Here is a 22,644-nt window from a genome sequence, read left to right as displayed (position 1 = left end):
ATTGTCACTTTTACATTAGGACATGTAGCATAGAGCTCCCCTAAAGAATTATTTGCAGCCCTCATACGCCAACCATGATCAGTGTCCACAGGCCATGCACCATTTTTATACAATCCTCGCTCAATGATATTTACCTCAGACCCATGGTCAAGTAAAGCAACATAAGGAGTTTCACGCTCCCCTATTTTCACTATTGTTTCAATGGCAGCTCTAGCCCAATGATTTCTTGTGTAGTGACTTCGAGGAATAAATCCTAGAGTCTCTTCTTCATGGCATTTGCCTTACTCCACCATGCATATTGCTATAAGACAATGCATTTTCAGCCACTTTCTTCTCTTTTCCACTTGCTGTCCATTGATTAGTAGTATCCTGCATAGACAATCCTGTACTTACTTCATGCTCATATTCAGCCCGAATACCCAACAAACCAGTTTCCTCTTCAAATTGTAGCAATGCACTAGTGGTATCAACAAGAAACTGGCACTTTCTTTTAATTATGTCAATGATCTCATCATGAAATTCTCGTTTGGCAATGTCAAGCACCTCTCCCAAGGTAAATTCCACCCAACTGTTTAAGATCTGTGGCTGTCTCAATGTTAGATTGCAGCTTATATCCTAGCTATTTGCCCTCTTATTTGTTATCCTATTTTTTCTTTTGACTGACCTCTTCCATATCATGCTCTCTTTTTCTCTTCTCTTCTCTTTTCTCACGCGGCTATGGAGGATGGAGCTTGATAGAGAGAGCTTGAGGTTTCTTGAGCTTGTTGCAAGGATCGTGGAGCTACCGGAGTGCAAGAGAGAGGAGGAAACTCAATCGAGCATCAAGGTAAGCTCACTACGCCTGTAAGGTAGACATTGCACATCGGCTATATGAGAGGTAGCCATGGCCGCTCAGCTTGAAACGCTTGATCAACAAGCGGTCTGTAGGTCTCGGGGTAAAGCTCCATAGCTCCCCTTCAAGCTCTCCCATTCTTCGACTCTCTCTCTTGGATAGCGCCTTTGGAGGCACCGGAATCAAGGTCCAGCAAAAATCTCAGATTGCAATGAGATTTTGTGTGCAAGGAGAGCATTGTATATTCTGCAGATAGGCCCTTTAGGGATTTCCTGCAGTTATTTTAGGCATCTAAGGCCGTTTCAGGCCTCGTTTTAGAGCCACAAGGTTGTGGACAACAGTTTCAGGGTACACTGTGATTTCGGCTGTATTGACCAAAAGTGGGTGCACAGGTTATAGATTGTGAATCTGTAGTTTTTGAGGTGTTTGCAAGAAGCAAACATAAGGTTTATCTGCAAATAGGTTGTAGATTACATGTGCTATTGAGCAATCAGTGAAAAAGGTTGCTTTGTGTAGTGCTGTGCACGTATTGTGAAAGATTACAGAAGACTAGCTTGCTATGTTGTATCCTTGTATGTGATAATGGCAGAGAACAGTGGAAATCCCATTATCGAGAAGCTCGACAAGAACAAATATCCTTCATGGAAGTTCCATGTGATAAACTTCCTCACTGGAAAGGGCCTTTATGAGTTTGTTTCAAGTGAAGAAAAGGAGCCAGAGTTGGATATCCCTCTGACTGCAAATGAATTAAAAGCATGGAAAGAATGGAATGCGAAAGACAAAAAGGTGATGTACTGGTTATCTGCAGTCATTGATAATACGATGTTGGGGCATATCAGGAATGCAGAAACTTCACATGCAGCTTGGACAAATTTTGAGAGCAGCTTTTCAATAAATACAAAGGCACGAAAGATTTAACTCAAGCAAGAGTTGAATGTCTTGAAGAAAGGAAAAATGTATGTCAATGAGTATGTTTTGAAGGTGAGGAGCATTATAGATGCTTTAACAGCGATGATGCAATGCCCGATGATGATGATTTGGTTTCATCCACTCTGAGTGGCCTTAACAATGAGAAGGCATGGAAATCATTTGTTACTTCAATATATGTACGGAGGCCATTTCTAGATTTTTATGAGCTAATCTCTCTCATGATTACTGAAGAGATCAATATGTAGGGTGATTGGTCTGAAAGAAATGGTGAACAGGTCCAAGAATTTTACTCGAGTTTAGGAAGGGGATGTGGTAGATCCTCTTTGAGAGGCCGTGGTATGGGACGTACTAGCGATAACCAGCAAAACAGGTTCAATCAACAATTTGGTGAAATGCAAGTTTCTGGAGGCAGAGGAAACTTTAGAGGCAGGGGGAGCTCTAGAGGAAGAGGTGGATGGTAGAATAGAGGTTCTAGAAATTCTACTATTGTTTGCCATTATTGTGGCAAAACAGGCCATATTGCAGCCCATTGCTATGCAAAGAAGGATGATATTCACAATGGTAAATTGCAGCAAGGAAACTATGCATCATCTTCACGATAGAATGAAGACAAAAATGAGCGTATGTTTGTTATGCAACATATGATGAATGCAGTTACTGGAAAGGGGACACATGATGATGTATGGTATGCCGATTCAGGTGCATCTAATCATATGACCAGTCATGTTGAATCGTTTGGAGAGATGCAGGACTTACAAAACCCAGGTTATGTGTAGACGGGTGATTATTCATGCCACCCAATTTCACACATTGAAAATGTTCCCTTGTCCTTGTATAATGGCCAGACAAAGAGTCTAAAAGATGTATTACATGTTCCATCAATTACAAAGAATCTAGTATATGTTGGCCAAACGGTAGAGCAGGGGTTGCAGGTCCAATTCAATGTAAAAGGTTGTTTTGTAGAAGACTTTAATGATAAGTGTAGATTAGTTGCAAAAGGAAGTAGAGTGGGCTGAAAGTTCACTTTAAATGCTGGAATTCCTGCAATGGATGCTGCTATGTATGCTAAAGGAAAAGGAGTAAATGCAGATATTGAAATCTGGCATAAACCTATTAGACATGCAAATGTACAAAGGCTGAAATTGATACAGTCCAGAGGATTGATTACAGGGTTGCCTTCTTTTAGAGTTGCAAAATTGCATAAAGTCTGTGAAGCATGCCAGTTTGGTAAGCAAGAGAGACAACCCTTCCCGCATGATAGAGAAGTGAGCAAAAATATACTTGATGGAGTACATACAGATGTTTGGGGGCCTACACAGAATATATCTCTTGGTGGCAGCAAATACTTTGTCACATTTATTGATGACTATTCAAGGAAGCTATGGGTATACTTTATGAAGGAAAAGAGTGATGTGTTTGAGCACTTCAAATATTTTAAGGCAACTATTGAAACAGAAACATGCTTAAAAGTGAAGTGCTTGAGATTAGATGGAGGGGGAGAGTACCTCTCTAATGAGTTCAGTGGCTTCTTGAGGACTCATGGGATAAAGAGGCAATTTACTTGCAGGTATACCCCACAGCAAAATGGTATTGGAGAAAGAAAAAATAGGCATATTGTAGAAGTTGCATGGGCATTAATGGCTGAAAAGAATATGCTCAAACATTTTTTGGTCTGAGGCTGTCCATACTGCTGTCTATATTATGAACATAACTTCCACGGCTGCAGTTCATGGGATGACTCCTAAAGAGTGCTTTACTAGCAAGAAACCCGATGTATCACACTTGAAGGTATTTGGATGTGTTGAATATGTCCATGTGCCATATGAGCCAGAAGCTTGATACAAAGGCTAAAAAATGTATTTTTATTGGATACTCTTTAGAGTAGAAAGGGTATCCCTGTTATAACCCTGTCACAGGTGAGTTCAGAGTAAGCAGCGATGTTATCTTTGATGAGATGGGCAACTGGTATGCACCTACTGGTGATGTATTAGATGATGAAAATGATTAGGACAACTATGTGCAAAAACAAAAACAAGAATCACAAAGTCTTAGTGGACCAAAAACATCATCTAATACTATACCTACAGTGAGCCCTTGGTCTGGGAGACTAAGGAGTAGTCCGATATCTTCAAGTGGATCTATAAGTGTTGTAGGGAATGACAAAGGAAAGAAGAAAGTGCTAGATGCTAATGATGAATCTACCAGTCATTTGGGATTGGATGGAGATTCTAATGGTTCAAAGAGTTTGGATGATGAGCTTGGTATTCCTTCAATCAGGACACCAGGTGTACAGAGAGCTCATAGTAATGTAAAGGCTCCATTCAGTGATCCGGTGGTACACAGATCTAGCAGGGTCAGATACCCTATTAAAAGATTTGATTTTGAAGGTTATGCAGCTCACCATTATGCTTATATGGTGAAACTAGTTGAGGATGTTGAGCCCACTTGTTTTAAGGATGTTGTTGGTTATGCTCATTGGGATGCAGCAATGGATGAGGAGATGGTTGCATTAGAAGCCAATAAGACTTGGGATTTGGTACCCTTACCTAAGGGTAAGAAAGCTATTGGCTGTAAGTGGGTTTACAAGGTCAAGCATAATGCAGATGGTTTAGTTAGCAGATAAAAAGCTAGGCTGGTTGCAAAAGGCTATGCTCAAACATATGGCATAGATTATGAAGAGACATTCAGTCTAGTTGCTAGGATGGTAACTGTTAGATGTGTGATTGCCTTGGCAGCAGCCAAAGGCTGAAGTTTATAGAAAATGGATGTTAAGAATGCCTTCTTGCATGGTGAATTGCAAGAAGAAGTGTATATGGAGCAGCCAGCATGTTATGAGGATCTAGAGTATCCCACATATGTGTGCAGGTTAAAGAAGGCACTTTATGGGCTCAAGCAAGCACCTAGAGCATGGTGTGACAAGATTGGAGAGTATCTTGTCAATATTGGATTTTGTATTTCTGATGCTGATCACTCACTTTATGTGAGAAAGGGAGATGCAGGTTTGGTCATCATAGTCATCTATATGGATGACTTGATTATTACAAGTGACAGTGACAATGGGATTGCTGAAGTTAAGGACTTCTTGAACAAGAAGTTTGAGATAAAAGATTTGCGTGAGCTGAGATAGTCTCTTGGTATTGAGGTGATTAGATGTGATGATGGTATATGGCTATCTCAAAGGTAGTATGGCTTGGATATATTATCCAAGTATGGCATGACAGCATGTAAGCCTCTTTCACTACCATTGGAGCAAAATGTGAAGTTGAGTGCTGATGTTGAAGATGAGATAGAGGACCCTACTATGTTCAGGAGGATAGTAGGGAGTTTGATTTACATGACTATCACAAGGCCAAACTTGAGCTATGTTGTTGGCCTTGTTAGTCAGTTTATGCAAATACCTAGAAAGCCTCACTTGGATGCAATTAGATGTATATTGAGGTACGTGAAGTCCACTTTACATTATGGACTTTTTTATGAAGCAGGTAAGGATGTTCACGTCTTTGGATACACAAATGCAGATTGGGCTAGTAGCATGTCAGATAGAAGATCTACAAGTGGATTCATGTTTTCTCTTAGTAGTGCAGCAGTTACATGGAGCAGTAAAAAGCAACCTACAGTTGCTTTATCGAGTACAGAGGCTGAGTATAGAGGTGCTGCCATGGCAGCATGTGAGGTGGTATGGCTCTAAAAGTTATTAGGTGATTTGGACGTCCACGGAGATGTTCCAGTTGTCATTCATTGTGACAACATGAGCAGTATACAGCTAGCTAGGAATCCAGTGTTCCATGCTAGGACAAAACACATTGAGGTGCACTACCACTTTGTGAGAGAGAAGGTACTTGCAAGAGAGATTGACTTGGTATATGTCAGCACACAGGATCAGATAGTTGACATTTTCACAAAGGCATTGGGTGCAGAGAAGCTTCAAAAGTTTCGAAGCTTACTTGGAATTCCAGAGATAGAGTTGAGCTTGAGGGGAAGTGTTGAGATGGCAAGCTCAACATGTGCGGACATTGATGATGGACCGCTTGGCTAGATGGGTCTGCACGTCTACACTTAGCACGTTGGTGGTCATTATGATACTCACATGGCGACTAACTTATCACTTATTATATTTAGTTTGTTACACCTACCTATAGTTGGCAAAGACATAGCGCCATTCGATTAGTGTAGTTGGTTATGCATTATTTGACTTAGTATGCCACTTTCCTTTATGTTGTATCTTATTTATACTTTGTCTACATTGTATAGTGTGTGGAAGAAGAAGAAAAAACCAGCAAGAAAACGTTTTGGCCTCCATCTCTCTCCTAGTGTTCTTGAGTGAGCTTCCTCTTATATATACAGTGTGTGTTTGGCGCAACACCTCAAGCAAGTCCCCCCACCACGTGATTCTTGACAAGTAGCACCACTCTAAGCACCCCTTCCACAAAGCCAAATTCTAACAACACATGAACTCACAAAGAAACCCATTTTACACATTGCAAGATTCATACATAAATTCTCACCTTGTATGAGTCTCATGGTACCATGGAAAAGTTGCATCACATTAAACCTTAAAATACACAAGTTAGTGGAGCCACGAAAACATTGGTTTGTCATTTTTAATGAGCCCCCGTGGATATGTGAATGGGAGTCATTATTAGAGACTTAAATAAAATGCTTATTGATAAGGTTTTAATTGACCTAATCCACATGAACGATGATAATTTTCTTGCTCTCACGATAACCTAAAATGGAAATTTGGACCAATTGAATTAATTGTAAACTAGACTAGAAGGTTGTGCTCAAGCTACGTGGGCATGCCACATTATATTATGAGTTGGAAATCGATACTTAACAATACATGGATTGATTATGACTACAATGACATAGATTGTAGCACAAGGCAACTAAGGTTGGAACTCTAAGAGCTTTATAGAAAGAGCCATTAGGCTTGGTAACAATGGAGGATGGAGAGGATACAACTATGTTAAACATAACCATACTATTGTATATCTTGGTATGTGGTTTCTTATTTTTCTTCTCCTTCAACAATGAAAGGAAGAATGTCCCTTGCCACTATTCTTCTTTTCCTTTCCGTTTGAAGTAAATATAATGGTCATATTCTCTCCATTCAAGAACTACATGAGTAGATGGGTTGCCTTCTTCTCCTTCTTTTCTTATAAACCATGGATAAAGCTCTCATATATATATATATATATATCACTCTTCTTAACCAAACCCTATAGTATGAGAAATTTATCCATGGTTTAGAAGAAAAGAAGGAGAAGAAGGCAACCCATCTACTCATGTAGTTCTTTAATGGAGAGAATATGACTATTATATTTACTTCAAATGGGAAGGAAAAGAAGAATAGTGGCAGGGGACATCCTTCCTTTCATTGTTGAAGGAGAAGAAAAATAAGAAACCACATACCAAAAAATACAATAGTATGGTCATGTTTAACATAGTTGTGTCCTCTCCGTCCTCCATTGTTACCAAGCCTAATGGCTCTTTCTATAAAGCTCTTGGAGTTCCCACCTTAGTTGCCTTGTGCTACAATCTATGTCACTATAGTCCTAATCATTCCATGTATTGTTAAGTATCGATTTCCAACTCATAATATAATGTGACATGTGATCAATTCTCAGAAATCCATACAGTGCCAATACATTGAAGTTCTGTGAGCAACTGGTATAACATAAAAAAATTGCATTCCTTGTAAAACTGTGGTATCAAAGTACAACTAGTACAACTGAGCCATCAGCCATACTTCAATTTGATCATTAATTGCTTCAATAGCTCGGAACATAAGAAGCTTATTTCACCTCAGGCCGTGGTATCTTTTTGTAGTCAAAGGAATTAATATCTATCTTCTGCTGCATTGCCTTAATCTCTTCCTCCAAGTCTACTTTCTTATTCTTCCGAAGCATTCTATCACCCACAGGACCTTCACGAGTGAGCTCCTCTCTGTCTTTTATATTCTCCCACTCTTGTTCATCACGTTCAGCTGCCACATTTCGTCTTCCTTGCTGCAAATGTGCAAGACCATAACAGCCTACAGTGGTCAAAGAGATGAGTGGCAGTCCTACGTGAAAGAAAGGGCTTCTTCTGCCCAGCCTTTTAAACCACGAGCTGATGGTGCTTGGCTAAACCATCTGATGGGCATCCACTTCTATATGCTTCGTTCTTTGGTTTGCCGTGCAGGGTCCAAGGTCTCGCCACCGTAGAGGGTGTAGCCTCGATTCTTCTTGTTGCAGAAGACCTTCATCTTCTTCTCTCGACTAAGGGAGAAAAACCTCCTACTCTGCCTGAAAGCTTCGTTCCACTCATTGACGCCATGGCTGATGTCGTAGAAGAAGCCGGAGTCAAGGCACGCCTTGCGCAAGATTGATGCAGACATGGTTGAGCCAGCCCAAGGACTCCAAAATCACCATCCCACCTGCTTTGTTCTCTTCCTATGTGTGTATTAACTTTCTGGTCGATGACCTCAACAACAACAACCAGCGCTTTCTTCTCGCTTTTCCCTCCGAAATTCCAGCCAGCTCCCATATTAGATTCGAAAATACCCTTGAAAGAGAGCACACCAGAAATGTCATAGTCCACCAGTTGTAGCAGATTCCCCCAAAACAGGGACAAGATGCTATACCTCCTTTTTGCTTAACATCTCAAAATTTTGAACCAATATTTGATTGGATTGCTTGCAACACAGAAGTGAACTCCTTGAGCTCGCTCTCTATTGACTGTGTGTGCCATGTGGAAAGTCCATATTTAATTTTGTCTTCAACACCATAAATGACTTTAAAAGGTGACTAGATCTTTTTGTTGAGGACTAATTCCTTTCTCAAGCCATGAACCTCATCTATCAAATCTCTTACCAAGACATGTGGATATTGTTCTGATATCTCAACCAAAAGTGAATAGCTTGATAATGTCCTTTGGCATCAGTTTTTCATATTTTTCTGACACACACATAACATGCACACAAAATGAAACACACACAAACACAAACACACAAGTGGAGTATGTACATTGGATGCGGGTACTGAAAAAGACGGAAAGATAATGCATCAATCACACACAATGAAACACACGCGAAAAGATAACACAGATGCACAACAAAAATGGAGGTATTTACGGCTCGGATGCACAGCAGCAAGACATCCATCCCCTCTAAACCTGCGCATCCTCTGGATGAGCCAACTATCCAAGATCATTCAAGTCCACAAATAGGTCCAGTCCTTCATCAGTTTCTGGTAGACCTGTTTCTCCATCAACTTCATCATCCATATTCTCTGCTTCTTCTGCTAGACTTTCTTCTACATGCTCTTCTTCTGCCAATGCTTCAAGTGCATACTCTTCATCTTCTCTTCTCTTGAAAATCTTGGCTCGTTTTCCAGCAATGGGTACCCTCAATACCGTCCCATCCAATTCAGCCAACTCATAGGTAGCATTGTCAAAAACCTGTTTCACCTCATATGGTCCAAACCATCTTTGAACCATTTTTCTCATGCTACTATGCTGATTCTCTAGACTACTGTCATAGACTAGAACCCAATCTCCTTCTTTTATGGCTCTAGGCCTCAAGCGATGCCTCAAATCAAACCTGTCCTTGTTTCTGAGTCAGGCTGCCTTTAAACGATCAACTGCTAGAGCTGCACATCTTCTGTCCTTCTCTCAAGTTGACGAATTCGAAGAGCTAGAAGCTCCTCCCTTGATAAATTCTCATGCCATGGAAGAGCACTCCACATGAGAGCACAGATTTCTGTAGGCATGACAGGTTTTTGCCCATACATCAACTCTGCAGGCATATATCCCGTAGTCACACTATGTGTAGAGCGGTCTGCCCACAATGCAAAAGGTAATAATCTCGGCCAATCTCCAATCCGACCTCTACAAGCTTTTTCCAATGCCTTAACTATCGGCGGATGTCCTCTTTCGCTCTTGCCATTCCCCTCTAGATTATAGGCAGTAGTAAGAGCCAACTTAATCCCAAGCCGTGAGAAAAATTCTCTAGCTTCGTCTGCATCTAGCTCTCCACGATCAGCAGTAATCTTGCCTATACATCCATACCTACAAAGTATTTCTTCCAACAAGAATTTACATACTGTAGTGGTGGTTTCGTCCGCAAAGATCTGCTTTCAACATAGCTTGTAAGATCCTCCTTGGCCAAGACAAGATATCTCATCTGCCAAAGTCCCACTGGCAAAGTAACCAAGTCTACCACCCACTTATAATGCATACATAGTGGATAGGTGGGATGCAACTCATCACGATGCCACACTAAAGAGTAAAGCTGACAGTCCCTGCAAGTCTCCACAAAGTGGGAAACATCTTTATACATCCCTTTCCACCAGTATCTTTCTTTGATTTTCTCATAGGTAGCCCACACACCTCTATGACCAGCCCAAGAACTCTCATGAAACTCTTGCATAATCTGTATCTGCATCGCTACCTCACAAACTACTCTCAAGGGTAGGCCGCCTCTCTTATTTGGATGCTTAGTAAACCACCTGTTAGAATAGGGCGCAGAAGAGGGTTCCAAAATCCCCATCTTAATCTTCTCATTCAGCAATTCTATTAGCTTTGGCAAGTGTGCTCTAGGCACAGGTATAGGATCTATATTCCATGGCACGTGAGGGATAGTGAAGATGACCATAGGCGCAACCAATTCGGGACTAATGCAGCCAATTTCATGAGGAAAGAAAGCAAATGCCTTACCATGATGTCCAAGCATCTCTCTAAAACATTCTTTTTCCACTGGAAGCAAGAAATCATCATTTCCAATCTTCAATTCTGCAAGAGTTTCAGCTATAAATTTATGTCCAATATTTACAGGATCTCTCAACATAGGCTGCTTCATAGCTTTTTCTATTTGCTCATCACTATCAGGAGGAAGCGGCCCTGTAACCAACTTAACCTTCTTATCAACTGTTTTATACTTCGTGTCAACCTTGGCATCAGTCAGGCACTCTTTTCTTTGCTGCAATTTCTGCAAATTTTGAGCAACTCTCAACTTTGTTGGCTGAAAGATCTCAGCCCTTTTCTCTATGGACTGCATGGGTGCAGCCTGAAACTCTGTATGCTGAAAATTTTCAGCATTAAACTCTGTTGGCTGAATGGTTTCAGCCCTCTGCTCTATGGACTGCATGGGTGTAGCCTGAAACTCTGTATGCTGAAATTTTTCAGCATTAAACTCTGTTGACTGAAAGGTTTCAGCCCTCTGCTCTGTGGACTGCCATGATGCAGCCTCATACTCCATATGCTGAATTTTTTCAGCATTTAACTCTACTGGCTGAAAGGTTTCAACCCTCTACAACTCTGAAAGCTGATCAAGATTAGCCATAGATTTAGTTTGCTGAGTTTTCTCAGCCTCTAACTCTGTTTTCAGCATAAAATCAGAAATTTTTCCTGAAACATATCCAAGGTTTGCACAGGTATGATCTTTGAACCTTTACATACATCAGTTTTCAACATAGTTCCCATCTCAGACAATATTTCCGCATAAGACATCCCTTCATACAGCCCATCTACATGCTCTTCTGCTTGCAAAATACCTACAGTCTTCAACTCTTTCTCCTTACAACCAATGTACTGCCTGGCAGCTCTAGACAAATTTGAAATTTTCTAATAACTCACTGAACTATCTGAAGAAAAACCAACAAAATTAGTGGAGAAAGACTAGCTGCCAGGAGGCGAGATCTCCTCTTTTCTCCTCTTCGTACCACTGGTGTCTTGCAAGACAGCGGTACCTAATGAAAATCCAACTCCTTCACAGGTAGTGGTACCTCACGCAAGGAGTCCTTGTTTCTCGGATGATTTACTCCAACAGTCATAAACTGAACAGCTCGCATACCATCTTTACTGCGTATCCGTGCATAGGCTAAGCCATCATCCATCACTTTCGTCTCCATTCTTGCTTCTGTAATGAAAGGCTGTCCAAGAATAATCGGATAATAGCAAGAATCCTGAACAAAGCAATTAGAATCCTCCTCAACATTACCAATAGAAATTCTGATGCTCGGACAAGCAGCATACATATCACCAGAAGTATTATTGGCTGCTCTCATGCGCCAGCCATGCTTTGCATCCATAGGCCACTTGGCACTCTCATAAACACCTCGAGCAATAAGATTAATCTCGGAACCATGATCGACTAAAGCGACCAAAGGAATCTGTTTCTCTCCAATCCTTACCACCGTCTCAATGGTTGCTCTAGCCCAATGACTGCGTGAAAAATGGCTATGAGGAATGTGGACAGGGGTATCATCATCTTCATACTGCATAGGCTGAACTATTTTCTCCAATTGCGGATTGACAGAAGCATTCTCAACCATCACTGCATCATCATGATCTTCCCCAAGAGCTCCATGCCATAATCCTTGTAAAGCAGGTCCTTCCATCGCATGTCGTTTCCTCCGCAAAAGATCCTGCATCTGATCCTGTATTTCTCTTCTAGCAATCCCAAGAGCTTCTCCAACAGTAAAAGTGACTTCACTATTCAAAATTCTTTCATGAAAAATCTTACTCATATCCGTCTACATATCAAGGTCCGACAAGAGCTTGAATCCTGGCTCCTTTCTTGGTTGTCTCTTTTCTTTCATCTGCTTGTCTCCCATAGGTTGTTCAGGACCTGATTGAGTTGGAGAACTCGTCTTAGGTGGAGCTGTAACATGTGGTGAAACAAAGTCACCCCCTCTAGTCTTTTTGGAGGTGCTGAGACCCTCCTCATCTCTTCTTCTCTTTTCCTCAACCCCATATGGCATCTAAACCATGTGTTTTCACCATATAAGCAAAAATAGAATACCCGTCAACAGGAGAATCCCATCCCGTCTCTCCTCGGATGCTAGAGCCCACACAAGTCATAGTGGATGCCTGAACTTTCCCTCTTCTCGCTATCTCCAAGGCAGAGGACCATAAAGTAGAGTCTCCATCTGATTTCTGCTCAAGCTAGACTCCATAAGCTGAAGCATCTCCTCTAACACTCACATAAGCTGATCGCGCAGCCATATCATCAACGAGCTTCTTCATGCCTCCCTTACCAAAGTTCGTGTCAAGAGGAGGACCAGTCTCTGTTAGCCATATCTTCCCATCTTGTCCCCAAAACACTACGTTCTTCTTACGCGCTTCCTAAAAAGCATCACAATCTCTGCAGTGTTGGTGCTCTGTACTATCACACCAAATACATCGTCTCCCTTTTCTTTGGCCAGCTGGAAATGCAGTCATTGGAGCAAGTGCTACAGCAGGTACTGACATAAGTTGCTCTTTTAACTTTCCAACTTCAGCTTTGACTGCCTCTATCATCAAATGTGCCAAGTCTTTAATAACGTCATCTACAGATAAGGGCACTAGAGCAGCAGGAACTGGTGGATTTACAACCGGAGGAGTAGGCTTAGGCATAGAACTTGCAGCAGGGGTAGAAGTAGAGGTCTCCAAGGATTTTTCAGAAACAGATCCTGTATTATGATGCAATCAGCATCAACAACTTGTAAATCAGCATCAACAGCTTGTAAAAATAATTCCACTTTCTACATCTCCAAAGCTTGCTGCTTAGTTCCATCCAACTGATCGTAGCGGCTCTCAAACTCTCGTAGAAGGGCGGTAACTGAAAGTCCCTTATTAGGCATAGAAACCCATGCTAAGAAATTCTTGCGGTTCATAAGACTTGTATCCTCCAAGAAATATTCATCTTTTAATGCCTTCTTAAACTCTGTCCAACCAGCATGTGTCCCTTGAATTTCTGATTTTTGGACTTCAAGTGTGCAGACCACGATCCGCAAGAAGTAGCGGCTCCAAACATCTTGAGAAACCCCAAAAAACTTCATCTTTTCTTCATACAAATGCAGGTAAGTTGAAACTTGTTGACCGTTGAACTGCTTCATCTCCTGTTGGACAGCTTTCAAGGCATCCATGGCATCACTATCACGTTTCACGTGAGCTTGCTGCTGCATATAGGTTGTAAATGACTGAAACAGATGCTTCATGACATTGTCATCTGTCGTCTCTTCTTGTGAGTCTCCCATCTTGCTAAAAATTGACACAGCACTTTCACGTCGGGTTCACCAAAAATGTCGTAGAGTTCGTGCAAGAGCTGCAGAACACGGGGTTCAAGGTACATCAAGGAAAGAGGCCAACAAGATGATCTCAATAACTCAATATTTGATGCCAAAGATCACTATATTTCTTGTCAAGTAAATTACATGAGGTCCATGTACAGAAAAATTTGTAGTATCTCATAACTAGCTTTGCATTTAGGTGTTCAAGAACAGTTTTGCCATTGGCACATAGACTTGATGAGTTCAGCTGGGCAGCAATCCCTGTGATCAATTCTTAGAAATCCATACAGTGTCAATACATTGAAGTTCTGTGAGCAACTTGTATAACATACAAAAACTGCATTCCCTGTAAAACTGTGGTATCAAAGTACAACTAGTACAACTAAGCCATCAGCCACAGGACCTTCCTCCAAGTCTACTTTCTTATTCTTTCGAAGCATTCTATCACCCACAAGACCTTCACGAGTGAGCTCCTCTCTGTCTTTTATATTCTCCCACTCTTGTTCATCACGTGCAGTTGCCACATCTCGTCTTCCTTGCTGCAAATGTGCAAGACCATAACAGCCTACAGTGGTCAAAGAGATGAGTGGCAGTCCTACGTGAAAGAAAGGGCTTCTTCTGCCCAGCCTTTTAAACCACGAGCTGATGGTTCTTGGCTGAACCATCTGATGGGCATCCACTTCTATATGCTTCGTTCTTTGGTTTTCTGTGCAAGGTCCAAGGTCTCGCCGCCATAGGGGGTGTAGTCTCGATTCTTCTAGTTACGGAAGACCTTCATCTTCTTCTCTCGGCTGAGGGAGAAAAACCTCCTGCTCTGCTTGAAAGCTTCATTCCACTCATCGATGCCATGGATGATGCCGTAGAAGAAGCCAGAGTCAAGGCACGCCTTGCGCAGGATTGATGCAGACGTGGCTGAGCCAGCCCAAGGACTCCAAAATCACCATCCCACCTGCTTTCTTCTCTTCCTAAGTGTGTATTAACTTTCTGTTCGATGACCTCAACAACAACAACCATCGCTTTCTTCTCACTTTTCCCTCCGAAATTCCAGTAGCCAGCTCCCGTATTAGATTCCGAAGTACCCCTGAAAGAGAGCACACCAGAAATGTCGTAGTCCACCAGTTATAGCGGATTCCCCCAAAACAGGGGCAAGATGCTATACCTCCTTTTTGCTTAACATCCCAAAATTTTGAACCAATATTTGATTGGATTGCTTGCAACACAGAAGTGAACTCCTTGAGCTCGCTCTCTGTTGACTGTGTCTGCCATGTGGAAAGTCCACATTTAATTTTTTCTTCAACACCATAAATGACTTTAAAAGGTGACCAGATCTTTTTATTGAGGATTAATTCCTTTCTCAAGCCATGAACCTCATCTGTCAAATCTCTTAACAAGACATGTGGATATTGTTCTGATATCTCAACCAAAAGTGAATAGCTTGATAATGTCCTTTGGCATCAGTTTTTCATATTTTTCTGACATACACATAACATGCACACAAACTGAAACACACACAAACACAAACACACAAGTGGAGTATGTACATTGGATGCGAGTACTGAAAAGGACGGAAAGATAATGCATCAATCACACACAATGAAACACACACGAAAATATAACACAGATGCACAACAAAAATGGAGGTGTTTACGGCTCGGATGCACAGCAGCACGACAACGTGAAGGAACCAGTGCTTAATGGATTAATTAAAGAAGTTGGTTGTTATATGTCCAATTAATGTGTTAGATAAATACATAACTAAAACAAACCGAGGAAAGTGCGGAGGATGGGCCATGGGTCCGTCCTACGGTTGGGTGGTCCCGGTTGGCTGGGAACTTTTATCAAAATCTCGAAGAATAGCAGGATGATTGTCAAGGGACACGAACAACGAAAGTGTTGACCTAAAGTTATGTCTTAACCAATTTACGCTGTTTTAGGGGAATGGAATGGGACTATGCCTTAGGGCAGAGAGGTTGAGCATTGCATCCCTCTCATTTCCCATTCTCTTTGAACCAAGTGTAGCGTGAATCCGCTTCGGACTTGACATTTCTGCGTAAAGTAGTTCACTTGGGTATGACGCTAGTTGCTGTTAGGAAATGACCAAGCAGGAAAATCCTAATTTTGATCGATCCTAAGTGGGAACCGCCCGAATACTTCCGCTACGTGGCAGACACAGAAAGCCCTAGATCGCAAACCCCATAGCATTCCATGGGAATGCCGGGCGGAGCTTTCTAGACATCCTTTCCGATGGACTGCTAAGACGTGTCCTGGATGATACTAGTGGACACGTTACAATTGGTGACACAGCTTCTTGACACTGTAAAGGATCTTGCTTATGATAATATTGTTACCATATTATCTGACAAAGATGGGATCAATTTTGATCAAGCTTGTATATCTTTGATTGAATATTCACAACAACATGAACGACAACACACAAATCAAGAAATTGCTATGATTTCATAATAGAACATAGTCAAAACAAATCAATCAAGCTTTATTTGCTCAAAGGCATTCCTTTCCATGCATTACATATAGTGGTGACTTCTCTCATCTCAAGTTTCCTAACAGATGTTGTTCTTATTGCAGTAGAAATGATCACACTACAGATGATGGCTAGTAGGAAAAACAATATGATGAAGAATATGGTATTACAAATAAACAACCATGTTTATCCAGATATTATTCTCCTTATCATCAACCCATCTATGTTTAAAGACACGTTTTGATTCAAATCGTAATAGAGCGTCCTGGTGATCTTAACAGTAAAATATAGCACCATCGCTTTGATCATTCTGATTTTTCTAAGCTTGTCGATCTTTATTGGTGTGACCTTCTTCAAGGTATGCAATTCAAAGCTCCTCCTCACATGGGTATTTGTGAATATTGTACACTTAGAAAGCATTTTCACAAACCCTTTTCCATTTCCACCACAACTCATTCCAAAGATTTTCTTGATCTGATTTGCACTAATATGTGTGGATCTTTTTCTCCATCAAAATCTCAAGATCAATATTTCATGACTTTTATTGATGACTTTTCAAGATACACCATTGTTCTTCTCTTGTGACACAAATTAGAAGCCTTATTGTCTTTTAAGCAATATCAAAAAGTTGTCAAAATTCATATTGGTTGTCACATTTAGAAACTTTGTAGTGCATATAATGATGGAGAGTACATTTCAAAATATTTTGATGATTATTATAATAATCAAGGTATTCATCATGAGTATACGGTTTCCTACGCTCCTCAATAGAATGGTATTATTGAATGTAAAAACAAGACTATCGTCAATGCCATATGATGTATGCTCATTCATTTTAGCTTATCTTGATATTTCTAGGCTGAAGCAATCTTAACAGTAGTATTTCTGCAAAATTATATTTCTATGACTGCTCCTTGTAAAATATTGATTGCTACTTGGATAGGGGAAACTCCTTTTAATGTTTCATTTTTTTGAACCTTTAGGTGTATTGCTTATATTCAAGTATCCAAAGAGACTCCTAGAAAACTTGACCATTCTAGTTTGAAAGTTATTTTCATTAGATATTCTTATTTTTCTAAGGGATACAATTTTTATGATCCATCCTCCAAGCAAATAATTATAAGTCGTGATTCTATTTTCAATGAGCAACTTATGGGCAGCACATGGTCTCAAGAGCATGCTAGGAGGACTTGGTCATTGGAGGACATTGATGACAAAAAGTCATTACTCACTCCTTTTCATTTTCTATATGATGATCAGCCTTCTTCACTGGATAATATTGACTCTTCAAGTTAGGACTCACATCTTGTACTTATTATTGATGATGATGACCTTGGCATTGATGTTTATATTGATCTCTCAATTGAAAATTTATATGGTTCTTATCATGTTTATGATGTTGATATTCTTGAGAATGCTCTCAATATTTGTGAATATCTTGTCTCCTATAATGATGCCATGTCATCCCCACAAAAGGAAAAATGGCAAGAGGCTATGGAAATTGAGCATTAATCTCTTCTCTCTAAAGGTACATGGGTTCTAACTGAGTTACCACTTGGATGTACTACTATTAAATGCAAGTGGGTTTATAAGACTAAAACAAAAGTAGATGGAACATTTGAAAATTTTGAAGCAAGGCTAGTTGCCAAACGTTTTTTACAAATTGCAAGAGTTGATTGTCGAGAAACTTTCTCACCTATTGATCCTATTACTAGTATTCAGGTCTTGTAAGTTTTTGTTGTTGAGTTTGATTCGGAGGTTCATCAAATGGATGTGAAAACTACTTTTCTTAATGGGAAATTAAAGGAAGAGATACACATGGAGCAACTCAAGGGATTTACATGGTGAGAGCTATGGCAAGAGAGCAAGAGCAAGAGCAAGAGCAAGGGCAAGGGCAAGAGCAAGAGCAAGACCGAGAGAGAGAGAGAGAGAGAGAGAGAGAGTCACAATGTGGGAACTCCAACAGTCACAATGTGTGACCAACCTTCCCTTCATTCAAAGATTACTTAAAGAATAAAGAATGTGTGACAGTGATGGGTGCCTACTACTTGTAGTGTGTAGTGACAGATATTGTCAATGTAATAATACACAGGCGATTAGGTGGAGGCACCTTTAACCCCAATAACCTCCCACTTAAAGGCAAATATGTCCTGGTGAGGAGTGAAAATAAAAATAAAAGACAATACAACATATACACATGTATAACAGAATGAGGAAAGACGTCATCTCATCCCACGCCCATCAACCTCCTGAGGAAGGAAAAGCACTCTATAGAAAGGCTTTTCATGGGCAAGTCTGCAAGATTTTGATGAGTTGAGATCTTAAGAAGGTCAACAAACTTGTCCTCAATGACCCCGCGTATGAAGTGATACCTTACCTCAATGTGTTTCGTCTTCGCATGAAGACCAGATTCTTGGCTAACTAGATAGCACTCATAGAATCCGAATGCAAGGTAGGGATAGCATCAATACCAAGGTCATTGTAATATTTCCGCGTACCCCGTACCGCAAATATTAACTTCCCACACGCCGTGTAAACCCTATGCAAGAGTATTCCCTACTTCGTGATTATTGGTAACCTAATCCACACCATGCACGCTCAAAAATGAGGCCTCCACGTCGAGAATTAAAGGTCGGGGTTGAAGACCGTATAGCCACGAGGAAACAATCGCTTGGGAAGGGCAATTGGATAAATTCAAGGCAAATTTTTTTTATTATTATCCCTTCCCCCAGCCGATGCATGGCTGGAGGAGAGGGAGTGTGGGGGGGAATGGCCAAGGAAGAGTGAGGTCGGGCTGCATGAGGGGGAGTCCTCCACGTGTGTGGAGGCCCTCTTCCCCACCCCCCCAAGGCCTATATAAACACCCCCTAGCTAGAGGGTGCTAAGGGGGTGCTGGACGTGCTGGACGAGGAGTTGAAGGAGGTCGCCGTGCCGGACGTGAAGGGGGAGGTCGCCGTGAAGCGACACGCTGCCGCCCAGACCACCAGTCCGCCGACGCTGCCGCCCAGACCGCCAGTCTGCCGTCGCTGCCGCCCAGACCGCCAGTCCGTCGTCGCTGCCGCCAGACCACCAGTCCACCTCAGACCGCCGCCCCCGCCTGAAGCACGACCCCCCCCGTGGCCTGTAGAAGCTGAAGCTTCTTAGAAGCTTCTTTAGAAGCTTCTAAGGGGGGGCCTCCTTAAGCCCCCTTCCCACCACATTTCCCAAAAGACCCATTCATACCCCTCCCCGGAACTTGAAGAGGAGAGGGTGAAGGCCGTAAAGACTCCCATAAGACCCTTCGAAAAAGGCTTTTGTAAAAGGACTTTGAAGGCCGCAAGCCATCCACGAATCAATTCCGTGCCAACTCGAGTTTTTCCTAAAGATCTCCTAAAGCCCTTTTCGGCAAGCGCCATTCCGCAAAGGAATCTTCCGCATACGAGGAAAAGGCCAAAGGTCGGGAGGTTGCATTCCGAGGCAAGTAAATCCGTAGACCACAAAGGCAAATCAGAAGCCGACTCTACACCTACGATGGCCCCAAAAAGGACACAAGATGCGATTGCGGGAGGTTCATCTCCGAGTATACAAGTGGATATCTCCCCGACCCCTCAAGTCCAGGTTCTTTCAAGTTATTTCCACATAAAGAAATGATTAGGCGCGCTTAGTTCATAAGGGAGATTGCATTTTTACGCGTAACTTTAATGCATGTGGAAATTTGGAAAAAATACATTTGATAAGTATCTTGGAAACATTAGGCAGGATTGGAAATATGTCATGAATTTGAACGAGTTATCCACCTTAGAAGACTAGTTGCATGTAGTTTTTGGTACATTATCAAAGTAATGAGTCTAAACTTAGGGCAAAGAAATGGAATTTATAAGTGCATTCTCTTCCGTCCTAGACATGGTAGGAATAAGCGTGTGCCGCATGTTAGGCAACATCCTCCTCGTAATGATTTCATGAGGCAAGGTTAACACCATAAGATATTATCCGATAAGAAATAATAGAGTACGAAAATGATCTTATGGACTTGCAATAGCATGTAAAAATGGAATGAGTTAACACTAGCTTTAGTTAACTACATTGTAGCTAGGAGAATGTTGCGTATTGCATAGTCATCATGCGAAAACGTCATTCATCAGAAGCCGCATTTAGGAAAGGTTGCATGGTTCGTCAAAGCATAAGATTCGAAAGTAGACAACAAGGTTGTAGGTATGATTATTGATGTAAGACCTAGTAGGTCCTAGGAAAAGTTAGTATCCAGATTATCGTGCACCAAAGAAAGATAAAGTTATCGTGGACCATGTGATGCGTAAAAGCAATAAATCGCATGTTTACGCGTGTTGGTGGAGTTATAACTATTGTTCTCCGTTAGATTTAGTTTATTACCTTTGGAAGGATCATCCTCGTCGCAAGACAAGTATAATTGAATTGACTAAGTAACCTAAACCACAAGGGACTCATATGGGCATGGCTCAGACGATATGATAGGTATCCCAAGTGTTAACTAGGGGTTAGTGCAATAAGAATTCGACCTAGTTTTACACTGGTTGCCAAGTCTAAACCCGCAAACCTAAGAATCTTACACACGAAATGTCGAATCAATTGGATGTTCATGTATGAAATGATCTAAGGTTTTATCCCAAGGATCATTCGTTTAAAATGATGAAACTCCGACGGAGTTGCCTATTTTTAGGATCATGGGCCAACATAATTAGGAATGGTTTGGAGGATACCCTAAAACCCTGCCACTCGGCTGGAGGTAAATTCCGTGACCGGAAAACGCTAAGCAATTGGGTAGAATGATCCCGTGGAATAGATGCAATACATGTGCAAAAAGCTGCAACTTTTTATAGACTTGAGATTTGCCCACAAGAGAGTTTTATCATCTCTCGAAATGAGGTTGGCAAGTTATTGAAAGAATTTAACTTACTAGAGGATGGGTAATCATCCTGTTACTCACTTTTCTTGGGGGATAACTGCCAAGGAAAAGGAAAGGTTAGGTGTTTGCCTTGAAGCAAATGACCAGACAATAAACTAAAGCGACATGGTCGTTGGATCCTGCCACAACAAAACCTAAAGTATTGGTAGGGTATGACCCTAACCCAAGAATGATAGGAATCTTGCCAAGTTGCAATTGATTCCGGATCGAATGCGGGTTGCATTCGGAGAAAAGGAGTCACTCCTTAACAGTTTGCCAGCTAAACGACCATTGGAAATTGATTGTGCTTGTAACAGTTTGGAAAGCACTGTTTGCATTGTTTGTTCAATGAACTAAAGGACGAAAATATATCTAAATACTTCAGGTTGAAGCCTGAAGGGAGAGGCAGCTTCAGTTACCCCCGACTGCCTGCCTGACCCTAACCAAGGGGGTTGTTAACCGCGCCGGGAACGTGGACCGAACCCGCTGTGAGAGGTCTTGCCGTTGAGCTCTACTTGGAGCAGGAGGACGCTTGGGTGCCAGGGGGGGCTCTGGCTGTAAATCCCTCACCTTCCGGGCCCTGCACAAGAGACTAACGTGACTCGAGATTGGATCTCGAGGCCCGCATACTAGTCTACGGGCGGAAACTTGGATTAGTGATCCCTGGTGGATTACTGGATAGCCTTCGGGCGGATTATGAATACGCCTACAGGCGGGAACTCCTTGTATTTCAAAGATAAAAGGATAAAATGATAATAAAGAAGTTGTTTGGCATTGTTTCTTTATGTCCTGTGATAAGATTACGTGAAGGAACCGGTGCATAACAGGGTTAATTCAAAGAAGCTGTTTGTATATGTCAAACTAATGTGGTAGGTCATTACATAACTAAAACAAACCGAGGAAAGTGCGGAGGATGGACCATGGATCCGTCCTACGGATGGGTGGTCCCGGTTAGCCGCGAACTTTTCTCAAAGTCTTCGACGAACAGAAGGATGATCAACATCACCGAAACAAGTAATGAGAACGATGACTTGGAATTACCGATTACCCGATTCACGCTGTTTTAGGGGAACGGAATGGAACTATGCCCTTTTGGCAGAGAGGTCGAGCCTTGCATCCCTCTCGTTTCCCATTCTCCTTGAACCAAGTGCAGCATGAATCCGCTTCAGACCAGGCGTTTCTGCGTAAAGTAGTTCGATCAGGTCTGACGCTAGTCGCTGTTAGTAAATGACCAAACAATTCCGGTCGATCCTAAGTGGGAACGGCCAGGACACTTCCGTTACGTGGCAGACGCGGGAAGTCCTAGATTGCAAAACCCGCAACATTCCATGGGAATGCCGGGTGGAGTTTTCTAGACAACCTTTCCGATGGGCTGCTAAGACGTGTTCTAGAGGATTCTAGTGGACACGTTACAGTTGGTATCAGAGCCGACTTACAATGGAATTGTTTTCATAAAGATTTCATT

The sequence above is a fragment of the Lygodium microphyllum genome, chromosome 11 (assembly GCF_053477565.2).
Source record: "Lygodium microphyllum isolate KBCC chromosome 11, Lygodium_microphyllum_v1.1.10, whole genome shotgun sequence".
NCBI classification, from domain to species: Eukaryota; Viridiplantae; Streptophyta; class Polypodiopsida; order Schizaeales; family Lygodiaceae; genus Lygodium; species Lygodium microphyllum.
This window is presented reverse-complemented; position numbering follows the sequence as displayed.